The sequence below is a fragment of the Tamandua tetradactyla genome, chromosome 2 (assembly GCF_023851605.1).
Source record: "Tamandua tetradactyla isolate mTamTet1 chromosome 2, mTamTet1.pri, whole genome shotgun sequence".
In the NCBI taxonomy this organism is placed as follows: domain Eukaryota; kingdom Metazoa; phylum Chordata; class Mammalia; order Pilosa; family Myrmecophagidae; genus Tamandua; species Tamandua tetradactyla.
Genome location: NC_135328.1, coordinates 43824653 through 43844252, shown reverse-complemented (window position 1 = coordinate 43844252; position 19600 = coordinate 43824653). Strand labels below are relative to the sequence as shown.

The 19600-nt window shown below is 37.8% G+C and overlaps 1 pseudogene; it reads right to left on the bottom strand.

Moving 5' to 3' along the window:
- Positions 1-16513: 16513 nt before the first annotated feature.
- LOC143656076 (olfactory receptor 1J4-like) lies at positions 16514-17118 on the bottom strand (annotated as a pseudogene).
- Positions 17119-19600: the final 2482 nt, after the last annotated feature.

The window sequence follows — 19600 nt, the reverse complement described above, 5'->3', positions numbered from 1 at the left end:
AAATATGATATTTTTATAAATTGTCTCACAGGGTTGCAGGGATTCCATAAGGCAGGTCACAAGCTGGGAATCCCGATGAAGGTTTTTGACGAGTTCCCTAGAACAGTTTGATTGACTAAAGCAGAGGTAGAAATTCTCTGTTCTGACTAATGAAATAATCACTTCTTTTCTTTTCTTTTTTTTTTTTTGGTGTACATGGTCCAGGAATCGAACCCAGGTCTCCCACATGACACTTCTCCTTTTAAAGCCTTCAACTGATTGTTTGACACTTCTCTCAATGTTGAAGGCGATCTCTTCAGTTGATCGTACACGTAATCAGCCATTGATGCAATCAATGTACTGGTGAATTAAGTACAGGAACTGTCCTTACAATAACAATCGATACAGTGCTTACTTAAATACTAACAATCAGGCCAGTGCTTGACCGGTGAGCAGCATAACTTGGCCAAGTTGACACATGAAATTAACATCACACCAACATAAAATAAAAATGTGTCACTTCTTAAGTTAGTGAGAACATCAGTTCTTACATGTGTAATTATGAAAGGAGGGCTAAACATAAAGTGTTTAATTTTCCACAGCAAGATAAGGAAATAAGGATGTGCTTTCACCACTTTGGAATAATAATTCCTTATACATGAAAATAAATCCAATGCTTTAGAGATTGCTGATTAAAACATTTATTGCTGTTCATTTCAGTTCTATAGATGACACAGACTAGAAAGGAATATTAAAAGGAAACTTGAAAAGGTGTAAAAAGCAAAGATAGTTATCTGCATAATTTTTCAAGAAATCAATGTTGTTAGTATAACTGATTCTTCTATGAATACAAGTGGGTTATTTTCTTTTGAGCAAAAAATATTTCCCCTATAAATTCTCCCTGGCAAATACAAAAGCTCCTGGAACTGAATAAAAAAAGAAATAGACAATCTGAATCAACTTATAACAAGTAAAGTGAGGGAACTAGTGATCAAAACACTACCTACAAATAAAAACCCAGCTCCAGATGGTTTCACATTGAATTCGGCCAAATATTTAAAGATGAACTAATACCAATTCTTCACAAATTCTTCCAAAGAAATAAAAGAAGAGAACTGGTATCACTGGAATATTTAAAGAATTACTAAATTCAATAATAAAAAAACAAATGCTATTTTTACAATATGTACAAAGGATATGGATAGATATTCCTCCATGGAAGATATGACAAAGGATGAATAAGCACATAAAAAGATGCTCAATGTCATTAGTTAAGAGGTTAATGTAAATCAAAGCCATGATAAGATAACACTTTACACCTATGGGATTGCTTGAGTGAAAAAAATCCGATCATAACAAATGTTTTCTAGAAAGTAGAAAAACTGGAACTCTCATACAAGGCTAGTTGGGATGTAAATGTTTCAGCCACTTTGGAAAGCAGTCTGGCAGTTCTTCATATAATAAAGCATAAAATTACCACATGACATGGCAATTCCACTCCTAGATAGCTACACATGATAAATTCAGACATATGTATGTACAGAAACTTATATATGAATACTTATAGCAGCATAATTCATAATGCTGAAAGATAGAAGCAACCCAAATGTCCATCTGCTGATGAATGGATAAACAAAATGTGGTATATTGTGCAAACAATGGAATATCATTTGGCCATGAAAAGAAATGAAGTACTGATGCATTATACAACATGGCTGAACCTTGAGAACAATTTGCTAAGTGAAAGTTATCTGTCAAAAAGACTATGTATTATATGGTTCTATTTATATGAAATGTCCAGTACAAGGAAATTCATAGAGATGGAGAGTAGAATAGTGGTTGTCTACAGCTGGTGGGAGTTTCTGGGGGAAGACTGATAGCTAGTGCTACACAGATTTTTCTTTCAAGGTTATGAAAATGCTCTAAAATTTTATATGATGATCATTGGCCATGTCTGTGAGTATACTAAAAACTATTGCATTGTACATTTCACATGGGTAAATCACATGGTACATGAACCATATCTCAATAAAGCTGTTAAGAAACCAACCCCCTTTCATGTCTCTGTTCCTTACAGAATAGATGAAAGGGTTCAGCATGGGGTGATCCCTGTGAATATCACATAAGCAACAATGTAATTTTAATTGTTGAAAGACAAGACTTTGCATATATTCAGTGGCGGACACACTGAATATAGTGGCCCCAGTTTAGCCATGTTAAACTATGATGCCAATAAACAGCAAGACAAATAATAGTTCCACTGCAATTGCAATGATCAACTCAATGAGGCTAGCCTGAGCAGGACCCCCTGGGTAAGGCAGCCAATGACAACCAAAGAATATTTTTAAAATACAACAGCAAAACGACCCTGTATGAGAGATGAATTGGCATTGCATCCGCATATTCACCAATATCTTAGGGAAGATGCCAGAAAAGAAAGTGACATCAAGGAAGACCACGTGACATGGGTATCTTTCAGTGAGAGTCCTGCCTGATGAACTAGATTCTCTGGCAGAGAGGAAAGGTACATCCTGAGGATCAGGGAGAATAATGCACCTTAATGCCCTTGCCAGATGGGAATTCCAAGAGGCAGAATTCTAAAACCTGCTCTGATTCTTTCCATGACCATCTTTTCTGCTCTGGATGAAAAAGATCAGAAAATAACAGGGACTAAGAAGTGGATTATCACTAGCAAATGTATATTACAACCATTCTTATGGAGATAGTGAATTTCTGGACAAACATCAGTGCATTGTCTGCATACTTTCTTCTTAAACATTCAGTATGAATAAGGAGTATAAATTCAGTCTAGTAATAAAGAGCTATAACACTCTAAGGATCAAACAGATTTTGTCCCAAGAAAGTCTCTTATTCAATTGTGGACAAGGTCTGACTACCCACTGGAATATAAAAGCAAATGACAGACTCCTAAGTTCCCTATGGAGCTTACATATTAGTGACAAGCCTATGCTTTATAGATGAAGTGATCATATAACCATATAACTTGTTGCCCCAAGTGGAATGTTTTTGAAAGTGAAATGAGGCATTGATAATAATTACATAGAGTTATATAAACTGGCCCTTTTCCAGTCATCCAAGTAGATACAGTCATCTGCCTATAGCAAGTTTTCTCAGGCCAGGTCTGAGAATTCTTTATTTGAAACAGGGGATGGGGTGTTTTTCTATGAAATATATGATGTTCAGCAACATCCCTGGCTTCTACCCACTAGCTGCAAGGAGCATTTCCCTAAGGTGTAATAACCCAAAATATTTCTAGACTCTGCCAAATGTCACTTGGGGGCAAAATGCCACCACTCTCTGATAGCGTGCAGGTGCCTCCACCACTATGGGAGATACTGTGCCATTCACGAGATGGTAGACTGGGAAGGTTGAGCCTATAGATGCTAGATGGAGAGAGACCTTAATTTAATACATCTATGATCTTTCCATGTAATGAACGTGTGTTTTATGCAAATTATTTATCTCTCTGAACATTAGCTTTGCCTCTATAAAATGCATATAAGAATAATATATCTTCCCTGTAAGACTGTTGCCAGAGCTAAATTAGATAACATACCCTTAAAATTTAAGTATGGCAGCTGGTTCATAATGACTGCAATTTTAAACAATGTCTCTGTGTCAACAGGACTTTTCACCCAATCCACATCCTGGCAATATCAGTACTTCAGAATCCAAGAAGGATCCCACACATGAATGCAAACCCTAAGAAAACTATTTGAGTGCAAGGACTTTATTTTGGAGAGATACAGAATACAGCCTAGGGAACTAGAGTGAGACAGAGAAGGAAGGCAGATGTTAAAGGATGGTATTAAGCAGGTTACCACTGTCATCAACTGGGGCCCAGTTTTCCAGGAGATGTTTTGGAATCAGTATAAGACACACCTCAGATTGTTTACTAGCTGGAGAAGAAGGTGGGATATATAACCATCAACTCCCATCCATCAAATACTGAGTGCTTTTCCCAGGGAAAAAAGGCATGAGCCAAACACATTTTTCCAGGCAGAGGGTTGCTGGTGCTTCGTGTCAGAAGTTGTTGACATATTCAGAAATGGTGAGAACAAAGAGCATAGCAGAGTCTTTTGTCCCCAAATTAAGGTCGCTTTATCATGTCATTGACAGAATATTTGCCAGGCATAACTATTTCACCCCTTTGACTAATCTTATGTCTGGTTTTCTGCACAGTCCATCCACCTGAAACAGAAAATGAGGGTCTCTTTAAATACTATGTGAACTTACTGGATTTCACAGTGTCCTGAATTGCTACTTGACTGACCTGGGCCTGTCATTTTTTTTCACTTTGAGTTTCTATGGACAATAATAATAGGCAACCAGCTCCACAGTTCTTATAATTATTATTGCCCCAATATCTTTCAAAGTATTACATTGATTGCACAAGGCAATGCTTCCCTTTCTACCTATACATCAACCCAGTCCATAATAATTATGATGCTTCTCCACTCCACTTAACACCATCAATAGATTCACTTGCTCTCTGGCCAGAAAGTGATGCAAAACCAGAATCCTATCCTGAGGGTTTTAAGACAACTTCCTGAACTTAGTATTTAAGTTAGGCTCCTCTAGAAGAAGATCTTGAAGTAAGTGTTTGAGTACAAATAGCTTATTAGGGAGGTAATTCCAGGAAGAATCAGTAAAGGAGAGGGAAGAGATGTGAGAATTGAAGAGAAGGTAGTCTTTACAAGGGGGTCATTACAGGCTGTGCTAATGAATAAGTTACCATTAGCACAACTGAGACTTGGTCTCAAAGGGGGACTTCTGAGAAACAGCCCTCTTAGAACATGCACCAGAGATGTCCCACACATGGTGCAAGAGAGCTAAGGTAATTAACCACCAACTTCCACCTGTAATTAGCTAAAAGATGCTTCTGAGGATTAAATTCCTAGATTACCTGGCTGGAGCCAGAGCTGAAAGGGAAATTTGTAGCCCTAAATTCCTACGCTAAAAATAAAGAAAGAGCTAAAAACCAATGACTTAACTGGACAACTGGAGAACCAAGGCAAAAAAAAAAAAAAGAACAGCAAAGTAACCCCAAAGCAAGCAGAAGGAAAGAAATAATGAAGATTAGAGCAGAAATTAATAAGATAGAGAATAAAAGAACAATGTAAAGAATCACTAAAACTAAAAGTTGGTTCTTGAGAAGATCAACAAAAATGACAAACTCTTAGCTAGAAGCTAGACTGACAAAGATGAAAAGAGAGAAGCTACAAATAAATAAAATCAGAAACAAAAAAGGGTCATTACCATGAATACTGAAGAAATAAAAAAGATCATAAGAGATTACTATGAACAGTTGTATGCCAACAAGATAGATAACTTAGATGAAATGGTTAACTTCCTAGAAACACTCAAACAACCTATACTGATGCAAAAAGAAATGGAAGACCTCAACAAACCAATCACAAGTAAAGAGATTGAGTGAGTCATCAAAAAACTTACCATAAAGCAAAGGCCCAGAAACACGGCTTCATAGGAAAATTTTACTAAGCATTTCAAGAATTAACACCATTCCCGCTCAAACTCTTCCAAACAGTTGAAGAAGAGGTAGCACTACCTAACACATTCTATGACGCTAACATTACCCTAATAACAAAACTGGATATAGATACTACAAGAAAAGAAAATTTCACACCAATCTCTCTAACAAATATAGATGTAAAAATCCTCAACAAAATACTTGCAAATCAAATTCAACAACATATTAAAAGAATTGTACAACATGACCAAGTTGGTTTTATCTCAAGTATGCAAGGATGGTTCAATAATAGAAAATCAATTAATGTAGTACACTACATTAGCAAACGAAAAAGGAAAACCCACATTCTCATCACAATCGATGCATATAAAACATTTGACAAAGTTCAGCATTATCTTATGATGAAAACAATTCAAAAAGTAGGAATCAAGGAAACTTCTGCAACATGAAAAAAAGGCATATACAAAAAGTGCACAGCTAACACCTTTTTCTATGATAAGAGACTGAAATCTTTCCCTCAGAGATCAGAAACAAGGCAAGGATGCCCACTGCTTTTCAATATTGTGCTAGAAGTTCTAGCTAGAACAATTAGGCAAGAAAAAGAAATAAAATGCATCCAAATTGGACACTGTCTCTCTATGCAGATGACATGATCCTATGTTTAGAAAAACCTGAAAACTGGACAAAGCTACTTGAGCTGATAAACAAATTCAGCAAAGTAGGAGGATACAAGGTCAGCACAAAAAAACATCAATGATGTTTCTATATGCTAGTAATGAGTGATCTGAGGAGTAAATAAAAATAATTTTCATTTACATTAGCAACTAAAAGAATCAAATATTTAGGAATAAACTTAACCAAAGATCTGAAGGACATGTACACAGAAAACTACAAAACATTGCTAAAGATATGAAGGAAGACCTGAATAAATTCCATGTTCATGGATAGGAAGGCTAAATGTCGCTAAGATGCCAATTATTCCCAAATTGATGTACAGATTCAATGCAATACCAATCAAAATTCCAACAGACTATTTCACAGAAATAAAAAAAGCTAATTATTACTTCTATTTGAAAGGATTAGGGGCCTCAAATAGCTAAAAACATCTTGAGAAAGAAGAATGAAGTGGGAGCCATCACATTTCTTGACTAAAAAACATATTATATCTCATGCCCTATTCAAGGTTCCATATACTTATGATGTTCAATTAAGCTGTCCACATAAGTTATATTAGGAAATGTACTAGTAAAAATATAAGTAAGAAATATTTATGGACTTAGGGGCACTGTTGGAAAATTCAACTCACATAGTCCAATGGCCCCAACAAGGCTTAAAGAGGAGCCAATTTGAAGATTCTTGACTGGGTTCTGGTCTGAGTTAACAGAAATGTCAGAAAGTGAGGCTGTTTCATACACAGGCAAACACGCACATATTGTAATATGTCAAGTCCTTGCTTTTCCCCTATCCCTTCTAGGTGAATTTAATCAAAGTGTGAGTTTGGTACACACAATATGGACACGTGTACACTTATATACCTGTAGTCTGCTTGTCTGTCTGTCTCTCTCTCATACCACCCACCCACAGGGCCATAGAGACACACACACACTGTTGAAGGGTGATTTTCCATCCTTTCTCATATGCACGTCCAAGACGAGGATGGTCAGGGTATATACAAATCTGTTTCACAAAAATTCACACACAATTCATAAATAAACATACCACCACATACTCAAGACATTCAAAATACAAAAAGAGCAACAAAAATAGTTAACAGCATTTGTATATGGGCACTCAAATATTCAAATTGTAACACAGAATCACACAAACAATACGTAAACAATGTTGGCATAACCACTAAAGCACAGGAATTGTTCAGAAGGGATTTCTAGCACCTGCCTGATCGCTACACATCTAGGTAGAGATGTCCCACGTGTGAGTCAGTGACACACGTAGATATACACACAACACACACACCTATCTCACGTTTACACACACACCCATTTATTGAGGCAGGATACTGGCCCTTGTGACCTGTATTGGTCCTTTATAAGCTCAGCTACCATCTGCTCTGGGCTGTTACCCGAGTCTTCTCTTTCTGTCCAAGATACTCGGGATCCAAAGAATGAGATGCAGCTTCTGGAGCCTGAGGACTTTTACAGACTTGAATGTCTGTTTACCAGAAAAGGAACCTAGGGCAGGAGGATTTCATTTTAGAGACAGCAGGAAGACACAGGTGAAAAAGCACCCAAGATCCTTGACAAAGAGCCAACATGGGTCTATTGAACAAATTCCTGCTGATCTCTTAGGGAGAGCCTGAGCAGGGGCGAGACGGGCTGAGCCACTGAGGTCCTTGGGGAAGACGTCTCTGAAGTCAGTGACACCCTGGGCTTCTCTCTGCCTGACTGGTTCCAGGTGGATGGCAGCTGGGGCCACAGAACTCTTGGCAATTCTTAAGGATACACAGTAGTTGAGTAAGACTATAGGTATAATATGGAGCAAGGCTCCCATATTTCCTCAAAAGATTGCAATTCTCCCCACTATCATGAAGGGCTCTGTAGGGTAGGGGCTTTGCCTTGTTCAGAAGAGAAACCCCATGGGATTATAACAAAGCTATGTCTTGAATTGAGTGTCACTTACTAGCTGTGAGCTCCTAAGTAATTTAATTCAGCTGACAATGTTCAGATTCTTCAAGTGTAAAGTGAGAATAATGACAGAACCTTCCTCATGAGGTTGTTGTAATGATTAAATGAGAAAATCCACATGAAAGTTCTTATCAGTGCCTGGGACATGCAAACACTTAATAAACGGTAGGGATGATGACCACTAATTTTTAAAATATCAGGACCCTTAAAAAGTGTTTGGCAATTATTAAATGAATTTATTCATTTGTTTATTTACTTATTATTTTCAATAAATATTTATTAAGGACTTCATAAATATGACACTAATCTAGACTGTGGGATAGAGCAGGGAGTAAAATAGACAAAAATACTTCATCAGTTATGGTTTACATTCCAAGGGGAGGAAGAAAAAAAATCAAATCAATACACAACCAGACAAAAACACAAAGATCAAAACAGTGAAATGAATGACATGGTATTAGTGAAAGTGTCATGGAGTAAAATATAGCAGTGAAGGGGTATAAAGACTGTGAAGGAACAGCTCAAATTTAAATAGGATGGTCCAAGAAGGTGTCATGAAAAGGTGAGGTTTCCATAAAAAAACAATTTTCTTGGAGCAGCTAGAAGTAAAAGCTAAAATTTTGTTATTGTAACCTATACCAAACTCTGAAACTGTTCTACAGCTATTTGTTGTGGTGTGCTTTGAAATTTATTGTTTTTTTGTATATATGTTATTTCTCACAATAAAAAACAAGCTAAAAAAATGATTACATGCACTCTGCCTAAGGTGGAAGATTATTGAATAATAGAACAAAAATTGACTTGCAAACAACAAAAAAATGACTTTTCTTGGTCTGTAATGTATATTTGAACATGCAGTTATAATTCTAAAAAGAAGTATCGTAAGAATGGTATGTACAAAAGCAACAAATATTGTAATGGTGTTTTAATAAAAAATAATTCACTAGAACAAGAATCTTTTAAGTAACTTTTCATTATCTGAGATGGAAACCTCACACTCAAAGAACTTACTAAACACACAGAAAAATAACTAATCAATGAAATTTACATTTTGCCATATCATCCCGCAGCGTTCACCCAGCCACTGCTTGCCACCACTGTAAATTCTGGGATGGTGCCTCTGCTAACTCTCAAACTCTCTAAAATATCTGCTATTCTGGGTCCTGCTCAAGGCTCTCCCTCCTAATCCAAGATCCTGAACCAACTTGAACACAAGTGAGGCTCATTAGCTCTGCCCTTAAAAGCTGTAAGCATGTCAAGTGAAGAGGGGTTTGGTTTGCTTTTCTCTTTCTCCAACTGCCTAACACAGACCTGGGCACATAGAAGGGGCTCAATACCTCGGTTCCTACTAAGAGGGAAGGAAAAACTGAGTCAAGGCAAAAAATTGAGACCTGGTCTATAGGCCAAACCTTGGGAGGTGGTAACCACCCCGGCACCTGTCCTTCCTCGTCCCCTTTCATCTAGGCTGAGGAAGAAATAACTCACAGAATTACACATAAGCTTTGTTCCATGCTCTGGACTGGGTTCTTTTACTTTAGATGATATAGTTTTCAAATCACAGATTGACTTGTGAACTAAATCTCTGAATTGATTTTCTGATCAAAATATTCTTAACCAATAATAGCTGCCATTTACTGAATATATACCAGGTACTTTACTAAAGGAAGCTAAAAATTGATGGAAAATCAATCACCAGAATGACTAGTTTGTCAAATAATTAATCTTCATGCCACTGAAATATGAATAAAATGAGAGAATTGAACAGTAAGTGCAACAATACTGAATACCGACATTCAGGTATAGCATGCTGACATCAATACGCTGCTTGAAATCTGGCTCCTCAAATCCCCAAATACTGGCAAATCAGAGGAAAACATAAGGAAAAGAAATTGCAAGAAATCAGTACAAAGTGGAAAAAAATCCTACATAAGAACTGAAATATTAGCATTAATTAAGAAATACATTTTTCTAGGTTTTATTTTATTTTGGTTATCTTATCTGTTGAATGCATAAAGAGTAGCTTTATTTATGGACATAATAATGAATAGAGATTAAATGCTGATAAATCTCCAAAACAATACGAATCAGTCCAGTTAATAATGTCTGGAAGTCCTTCTGACTGGTGACCAAGTCACACAAATGCAAATGGATAATGTTGCCTTGAATGTCTCACAAACCCTTCACGTAGACACTCCCTCCTTTAGACATTTTGAGAAAGAAGACCACTTTGTTTAGTCTGTATTCCAGGGTCAGTGATTGTTGAGTCCATAGTAATGTAGCTCTTTCCTAGCATATGCCTCGCATGGTTGGAGAACCCAAGACACTGCTCAGAAGCACACATGTTTAATCATATGAGTGGCATCTTCCTTGCTTCTCAAGTTTTTTTTCGATTTTTTTGGTAAAAACTTTGTGTCTAACCTTTTTTTAATTTACTTTTAATTTTTTTAAACTTTTAAAATTGCTTAATGTAACATATATACAAAGCAAAGAAAGAAAAAAAGCAGTAATTTTCAAAGCACTCTTCAACCAGTAGTTACAGAACAGATTTTCAGGGTTTATATGTATCAAATTCATAACATCCTTATGGCAGAATTCCTGCTTCTACAGGTATTCTCACTATAATTCTTACTCTTGTGCTTTCCTTATGAACAGAAAAGATCCCCTAAGGAGGATTTTGAAGTACAGGGGAAATTAGATATATAAAAATCACGTATTTTAGATAAACTCTAGAAAATAAGCGATTCAAAATTACCTAAAATTTAATGGTCCACTTCTTTTCCCTATTAGTAGCACCGTATTAGTTAGGGTTCTCTAGAAAAACAGTATCAATAGGAAACACTTGCAAATAGAAAATTAATAAAAGTGTCTCACGTGACCGCGGGAATGCAGGGTGTAAAATCCGCAGGGCAGGCTGTGAAGCCGAGGACTCCGACGGAAGGTCTGGACGAACTCCACAGGAGAGCCTTGCCAGCCAAAGCAGGAATAAATAGAGCCTGTCGCTTCTGAATCCTCCTTAAAAGGCTTCCCGTGATTAGCTTAAGCATCACTCATTGCAGAAGACACTCCTCTTTGGCTGATTACAAATGGAATCAGCTGTGGATGCAGCTGAAGTGATCATGATCTAATTCTATGAAATGTCCTCATCGCAACAGACAGGCCAGCACTTGCCCAACCAGACAAACAGGGACCACAACTTGGCCAAACGGACACATGAACCTGACCATGACAGGCGCCTTGCATGGGTGTGGAATATTTATTACAATGGAAGGACACACATTTTTATATTTGTACTATTAACTATAGTCATGGTTTAACTTAGGATTCACTGCTTATAAAGTGTAGTTCGACAGAATTTTTAAAAACTTTTATTCTGTCACCATTTATATACGCTAACATTTCCTCCTTTTAGTCACATTCAGATATTATATTTCAGTGCTGTAAATTTCAGTGTTGACCTACTATTACCACTATCCACTACCAAAACACTTTCATCATACCAAACAGGAACCCTGTACATTTTAAGCCTTACCTTCCTATTTCCTATCCTCACCCTGTCCCCTGGTAACCTATATTTTAGATTCTGACTTTATAAGTTTGCTTATTCTAATTACTTCTTATCATTAAGCTCATACAATATTTGTCCTTTTGAGTCTGCCTTATTTCACTTAACATGATGTCTTCAAGGTTCATCCATGTTGTCTGTCACATGTATCAGGAATTCATTTCTTTTTACAGTTGAGTAATATTTCAGTGTATGCGTATATCACATTTTGTTTATCCACTCATTGGGTGATGGACACTTGGGCTTTTTCCATCTTTTGACAATTGTGAATAATGCCGCTATGAACATCAGTGTGCAAATATCTACTTGAGTCCCTGCTTTCCACTTTTTAGGGTATATTCCTATTACTGGGATTGCCAATTCATATGGTAATTCTATAATTATAGAATTATTAACTTCCTGTGGAACGGCCAAACTGGTCTCCATAGAGGCTGCACTATTTTACATTCCCCTATCAACAAGGAATGCATGCCCCTTTTCTCCACATCTCTCCAACATTTGTAATTTCCATTTTTTAACAGTAGCCATTCTAATGGGTATGAAATGGTATCTGATTGTAGTTTTGATTTGCACTTTTCTGATGACTAATGATGTTGAGCATCTTTTCATGTGCTTTCTTGCCATTTCTCTGTGTTCTTTGGAGAGTATCAGTTCAAGCCTTTTGCCCATCTTTTATAGGTTTTGTCTTTTTGTTGTTAAGTTGAAGGAATTTTTCATGTAGTCTGAATATTAAACCTATATCAGTATGTGCTTTCCAAATATTTTCTCTTTGAAAACATTGAAGTGCAAAAGTTTGTAATTTTGATGAGGTCCCATTTATCTGGGTTTTTTTTTTTCTTTCTCTTGTTGATTGTACTTTGGGTGGAAACTCTAAGAAACCATTGTCTAACATTATGTCCAGATAATCTTCCCTGTTTCCTTCCAGAAGTTTGATAGTTCTAGTTCTTATATGTAGGTCTTTGATCTGTTTTGAGTTGATTCTTTTGTGTAAGGTATGAGATAGGGGATTCCTCTTTTTTATATATATTTTTTGCAAGTGGAGATCCAGTTTCCCCAGCATTATTTGAAGACTGTTCTTTCCCATTTGAATGGTCTTTGCCCCCTTCTCAAAAATCAGTTAGGTATAAAGGTGAGGGGTGACTTCTGAGCTCTCAATTAGCTTCCATTGGTCTATGTATCTATCATCTGTTTTTATTACTGTGACTTTGTAATAAGTTTCAAGATCAGGAAATGTGAGTTCTTTTATTTTATTCTTCCTTTTCAAGATGTTTTTGGCTATTTGGGGCCCTTTACCTTCCATATAAATTTGATAATTGGCTTTTCCATTTCTGCAAAGGAGGTTGTTGGAATTTTCAATGGGATTGTGTTGAATCTATAAATTGCTTTGTGTAGAACTGACATCTTAATAATGTTTAGTTTTTCATTTATAAGATCTTCTTTGATTTTTTAAAGCAATGTTTAGTAGTTTTCTGCAGACAAGCCTTTGTATGTGGTAGTTTGAGGCTATACCCCAGAAAAAACATCTTATATATAATCCATCCCTTTTGGTGTTAATCCATTGTAAATAATAAATTTTATGAGGTTAATTCAGTTCAGGTGTGTGTGGACAGGCCATTCACTATAAGTTTTAATCCTACTGCTGGAGCCTTTATAACGAATTCAGACATGACAGAGAGAATGCTACAGAGAGAAAGAAGCAGAAATGGAATCTGGAAGACAAGGAATAGACTAGAAAACATGGTTACATGCTTACTCTGTGGGAGAAGAAGGAAAGCATCACAGCAGCCAGCCCCAGAATGCCACAGTCTTTGGGAAGAAAGCATTGGCTTAATGATGCTTTGGTTTGGACATTTTCCTAACCTCAAAACTGTGAGTGAATAAATTCTCATTGTCTAACTTTACCCACACTATGGTATGTACTACAGCACCCTAGGAAAGTGTTCTAGTTTGCTAGCTGTCAGAATGCAATATGACAGAAATGGAATGACTTTTAAAAAGGGGAATTTAATGAGTTGCTAGTTTACAGTTCTAAGGCTGAGAAAATGTCCCAATTAAAACAAGTCTAAAGAAATGTCCATTCAAAGGCATCCAGCGAAAGATATTTTGGTTCAAGGAGGCCGATGAAGTTCGGGGTTTCTCTCTCAAGTGAGAAGGCACATGGCAAACATAGCCAGGGCTCTCTCAACTGGAAGGGCACATGGTAAACATGGCATCATCTGCTAGCTTTCTCTCCTGGCATTCCGTTTCATGAAGCTCCCTGGGAGGCATTTTCCTTCTTCATCTCCAAAGGTCTCTGGCTGGTGGATTCTCTGCTTCGTGGTGCTGCAGCATTCTCTGCTTTCTCTGAATCTCTCACTTTCTTCAAAATGTTTCCTCTTTTATAGGACTCCCATAAACTAATCAAGACCCACCCAAATGGGTGGAGATACGTCTCCACCTAATCCGGCATAACAACCGCTCTTGATTAAGTCACATCTCCAGGGAGATGATCTAATTACAGATTCAAACATACAGTACTGAATAAGGATTAGAAGAAATGGCTGCTTTTACAAAATGGGATTAGGATTAGAACATGGCTTTTCTAGGGTACATGCATCCTCTCAAACTGGCACAGAATGTAAAACAGATTTTGATTACTGGAGAGTGGCATGCTGCTATTGCAAATTTGAAAATTGTGGAAATGGCTTTGGAATTGAGTAACATACAGAGGCTGAAAGAATTGTGAAGTGCTTGATACAAAAAAGCCTAGATTGCCTTGAAGAGACTGTTGATAAAAATATGGATGCTGGATTAAAACAGCGAAGATTGCCTCCAAAGTAGCCTGGGGAGAGGAACGGGTGGGGTGCTAAGAGCTTCTTCCATGTCTCCCCAAAGCTGAGCTTTCTTGGCCTGCTCAGAAAATGCAGTCCTTCAACTAACTTTTACCCATAGCCCCGAGGAAGCACAACATCTGGAAGTCTCCCCTACTGCCATCGTTGTTTGAAGCACATTGCAACAATGGCCTCCCTCAGAGCCAGGTTCCCTGAAATCCAAAGTTACTAATCAAAAGCCACCATGAGTGATTGGCCTGGCCTGCCCCTGGTCTTGGGAGGGGGATAAAGATTGTCATTTCTTGGTTTTAAGGGGGTCAATTATCAAGAGAACATAAAAGTCCTAAATATTCATTACCTGGATTGTGGTGATAGTTTCATAGGTATTTACATGTTTCAAAACACATCAAATTGAGCACTTTAAAACTGTCAATTATAACCAAATAAGACTAAAAGAAAAAATAAGCTGAATTCCTCTTGGATAAGCATTTCCATTGAGATGTCCCTCTCCTTATCTTAATCAGCGGAATTTCTACACTAGGGAAGACTTTACATAGCAACGTATTTCATAGCAAACTTCAACAGGGAAAGATTTCATTTGCTTAATTTTTCAGAGCTATTTCCTTTAGGAGAATACATTTTTTCTACTCAGTCACTAACGAAGGATAGATTGAGTCATAACTGCCACTTTTAATTACTCACCAAGGGATGAATCTTTATCTTTGGTCTAAATTTCAGTTTCTACAGAGCTTCCAAGAACAAGAGGTTCTTTCAGTTGTGTTGCAAAAGTTTGGCAGTATTTTCCCCCTGTTTTATGCTATAACAATTCCCAGTTTAGATGCAGATGTTTATTTTCAGAATATGCATCTTGAGTCACGTCTGTGTTACATGTGTGGATCTTAATCACTTAGAACAAGTGTTCTCAACCCAGGCTCCTTGTTAGAATCACCTGCCAAAGCGTTGCACTGTGTCTAAATTTTAAGAAACCACAAGAAACACAAGCTCATAATTAACCAGCTACTCCATTAGGTATGACAGCATCCTGACTTTACTTACTTTAAATTTGAGGAGTGACATTGAAATTTTTAGGTCTGAAAAAAATGCTTTAAAAATTGAGAGAGAAACTAAGGAACCGTTTGCTAAAGTATGGACTATCATACATTTTCATACAGACATTTTATGAGTATCTTAGTTATCTACCTCACTAGGTCTCACCAACATTGATACAAACTCATACGAAGTCCACATAAACACTACTAAAGGCAATGACCATCTCCAAACCACATCACATTTGACGTTTCCAAGACTCTCCAACGATGGCATCAGAAACATAAAGGATAAGAAGATACAGTTTACCAAAAATACTTAACAATCAAAGTAGCAAAGAAATTTGCAGTTAGAATTTCTTTTTCCTTGAAGGGGAAACATAAACAAAAGCCAGCATTTTTTTTTGTCTTTTCATGTATATAAGGCAATACTGCAATTGTTAAGGATGATAATTCCCACTCCTGACTTAAAAGATGTTTGGCACTTTGAAGACAACTGAGATAATGTGTTGCTGTCTGGTCAGATTTTGAGGCTTATGGAAAAATAAAGAGACATACAATACAGCTAAAGGAAAAAGAATTTTGTCCAAAGACACAGATGGTTACAACAAGCATCATTCCATGGTGTCAGTGCCTGGAGGTTTGGATAATCTCAGCGGGTGTAGGGGGAGGTGACAGGAAGAACTTCCAAAGCAAGTGATCCAACAGGGAGGTGGGATAAGTACCAGCAGAAAGGTTTCGCCTGCATAGCTTTTCAAGGAAGAATCCCTGACAGTGCCGTTTGGTGAAATAAGAAATGATAGGATGGGATGATTATAATGGAGAAAACTATCTCCCTTCTGAAAAGTCTCCCCAGAGCCCCTTTCATGTCTCTTTCCCTCAGGCTGTAGACAAAGGGGTTGATCATAGGATGACCACTGTGTATATCACTGAAGAAATTGTGTCATTTCAATGGAGTTGTGTCATGACGGGAAAATGCACAGTACCATGACTGTCTCATAAAACAGAAATACCAGACAGAGACGGGAGCCACAGAGGGCTGAAGCTTTGCAGATTCCCTTGGAAAAGGGAACCATCAGGATTTAGATCCCAATGCGGACACAAGAGGCCAGCCAGTGGTGTGATGACCCCCAACATCCCCACAGTGAAGATGACCAGTTCGTTGAGGGAGGCGCCTGAGCAGGACAGTTTGAGGAGAGCAACAAGATCACCAATGAGATGAGGGGTTGTGTTAACAGTACAGAAGGACAGCCGGGCCAGGGAGAAGGTGTGGGGCACTGCACTGCTACGTGAGAATGACCAGGACCCAACCACCAGTGAGGAACACAGTCTTTCTCTCATGACGGTGGTGTGGTGTACAGGGTGACAGATGGCCACATACCTGCCATATGCCATCACTGCAAGAAGGTTATCAATACAACCAAAAATATTTAAAATATAGCTGGGTTACAAACCCTGCATAGGAGATGGGTTGATCCTGAGAATGCATGTTTATCAGCATCTTAGCTAGGATGACATATCAGCAAGAGACATCAGTAAGGGCCAAGTGGCTGAGCAAGAAGTACATGGGGGTATGGAGGCGAGAGTCCAGTCTGATTACAGAATGATGAGCAGGTTCCCCAGCACCGTGGCCAAGTACATGCCCAGGAAGAGGCAGAAGAACTCACCCTGCTGCTCTGGATGGATGGGGAGCCCCAGGAGGAAGAATTCAGACACACTGCCCTGATTCTCCAACCTCATGCTGCCCTTCTCTCTGCTGGGATGGAGAGAAGTGAGAAATTTCAGGCAGCGTAAAAGTGTTTTATGGCTACCACAGTAAAGCCTTATTTTCTCCTGGGAAATAAGAATGTCTGGAGTTCTATTATCATGTAGTCTTCTCAAAGCAAGTATTTTGGTTTGCTAAAGCTGCTGCAATGCAATATATCAGAAATGGGTTGGCTTTTACAGTGGAGATTTATTAATGGACAATTTATAGCTCTTAGGACATTAAAATGTCCAAATTAAAGCATCAGTGGGTGATACCTGGACCCTGAAGAAAGGTTGCTGACATCTGGGATACCTCTGTCACATGGGAGATATATGGCCAGTGTCTGCTGGTCCTTTACTTCTGGATTTTGTTGCCTTCAATTATAGTTCCAGTGGCTTCCTCTGTTTCCTCTCTTAGCTTCTCCAGTGCTTTTCTCCCCAAGCTCTCTCAGCCTTTTCTATCCTTTATAAATATAAAGTGCTCCAGAAAAAAGATTAAGATCCACCTTGAATGGGGTGGGTCACATTGTTCTAGTTTGCTAGCTCCCAGAATGCAATATACCAGAAACAGAATGGCTTTTAAAAAGGGGAATTTAATAAGTTACAAGTTTACAGTTCTAAGACTGAGAAAATGTCCCAATTAAAGCAAGTCTATAGAAATGTCCAATCTATGGCATCCAGGGAGAGATACATTGGTTCAAGAAGGCTAATGAAGTTCAGGGTTTCTCTTTCAAATAAGAAGGCACATGGTGAACACAGTCAGGGATTCTCTCTCAGCTGGAAGGGCACATGGCAAACACGATGTCATCTGCTAGCTTTCTCTTCTGGCATCCTGTTTTATGAAGCTTCCTGGGAGGCATTTTCCTTCTTCATCTCCAAAGGTTGCTGGCTGGTTCTCTCTGCTTTTTGTGGCTTTGTCATTCTTCTCTGCTTTTTCTGAATCATCTTCATTCTTCAAATCATCTCCTCTTTTATAGGACTTCAGGAACTAATCAAAACCCACCAAAATGGGTAGAGACACGCCTCTACCTAATCCAGTTTAACAACTACTCTTGATTAAATCACATCTCCAGGGAGGTCATCTAATTACAGTTTCAAACATACAATAATGAATAGGAATTAGTAGAAAAGGCTGCCTTTACAAAATGAGATTTTGAGCAAAACATGGCTTTTCAAGGGTACACACATCCTTTCAAACAAGCACACACATCTCAACTGAAATAACACAGCCAAACGTCCGACCCACAATAGGTCTGCACCCACAGGAATGGATTAAAAGAACATGACCTTTTCTGCACTACATAACAGCTTCAAGACAGCACAGCAAGCAACATTCCTAACACCTAACATGATTCGTTCAACGGAAACAAGAATTAATTCATTCTTCTTCCTTTTTTTTTAAACAATAGTATTCCAGGCACTGTGATATTAATTAAAGATAAAAGAATAAACACCTCAGGAGCACCTGGCCAAGGAGACCAACAGTGTGAGTCTGCAGCCAGAGTCCATGTGTTGGGATTCTAGACCCAACACTTTCCAGCTGCCTGACTTAGGCAGCTGAATTTTTCTCAGCCTCATTTTGTGCTTCTGTAAAGTGAAGATACCAATATAGTATATTCATTTGGGTATTAAGTGAATCAACTGAATAATAAATGTCAATATCTTAGAAAAGTGTCTTACATAAAATAAGCACACAAATATATTTTTTTCTTTTTCTCATGAGCAGGTACCAAGAATAGAAACGGGGTCTCCGGCATGGCAGACAAGAATTCTGCCACTGAGCCACCTACACAAACATTTTAATAATTATTTTTATGACAGGATAAGTATACAAATCAAACCACGATCAAATTTAAGAATTCAATAAAACAGGATCACATGATAGGCAGCAGAAATTCAGGATGCTGACCTAGAAGTTGTGGTAACCTGTCTGTGCTCTCACACTCTCAAAGGAATTTCTGGGCCCAGGTCCTGACAATGGGGGTGAATTCCCAAATAGAACTTATCTTAATGCATGGTCATAAATTTGCCAAGATATAAACCTTACTTCAATTCATCTATCTCTTTATATCTCCACATGCTTCCATTGCCTCGAATTGAAATTTTACACCCCTGAATATGTTCCTGGAACCTGAGAACTGGCAGATGCTCTAAGATTAGGGGTATCTATTAGAATTCAGAGTTATCTGATTAACCATCAGAGTTATCCAATATTGATCCTTAACACTGATAAAATTGACATGTAATGAGCACTTATGCCACACAAATATATTTTTGCACTAGTGCCTCATTTACTTTTCTCA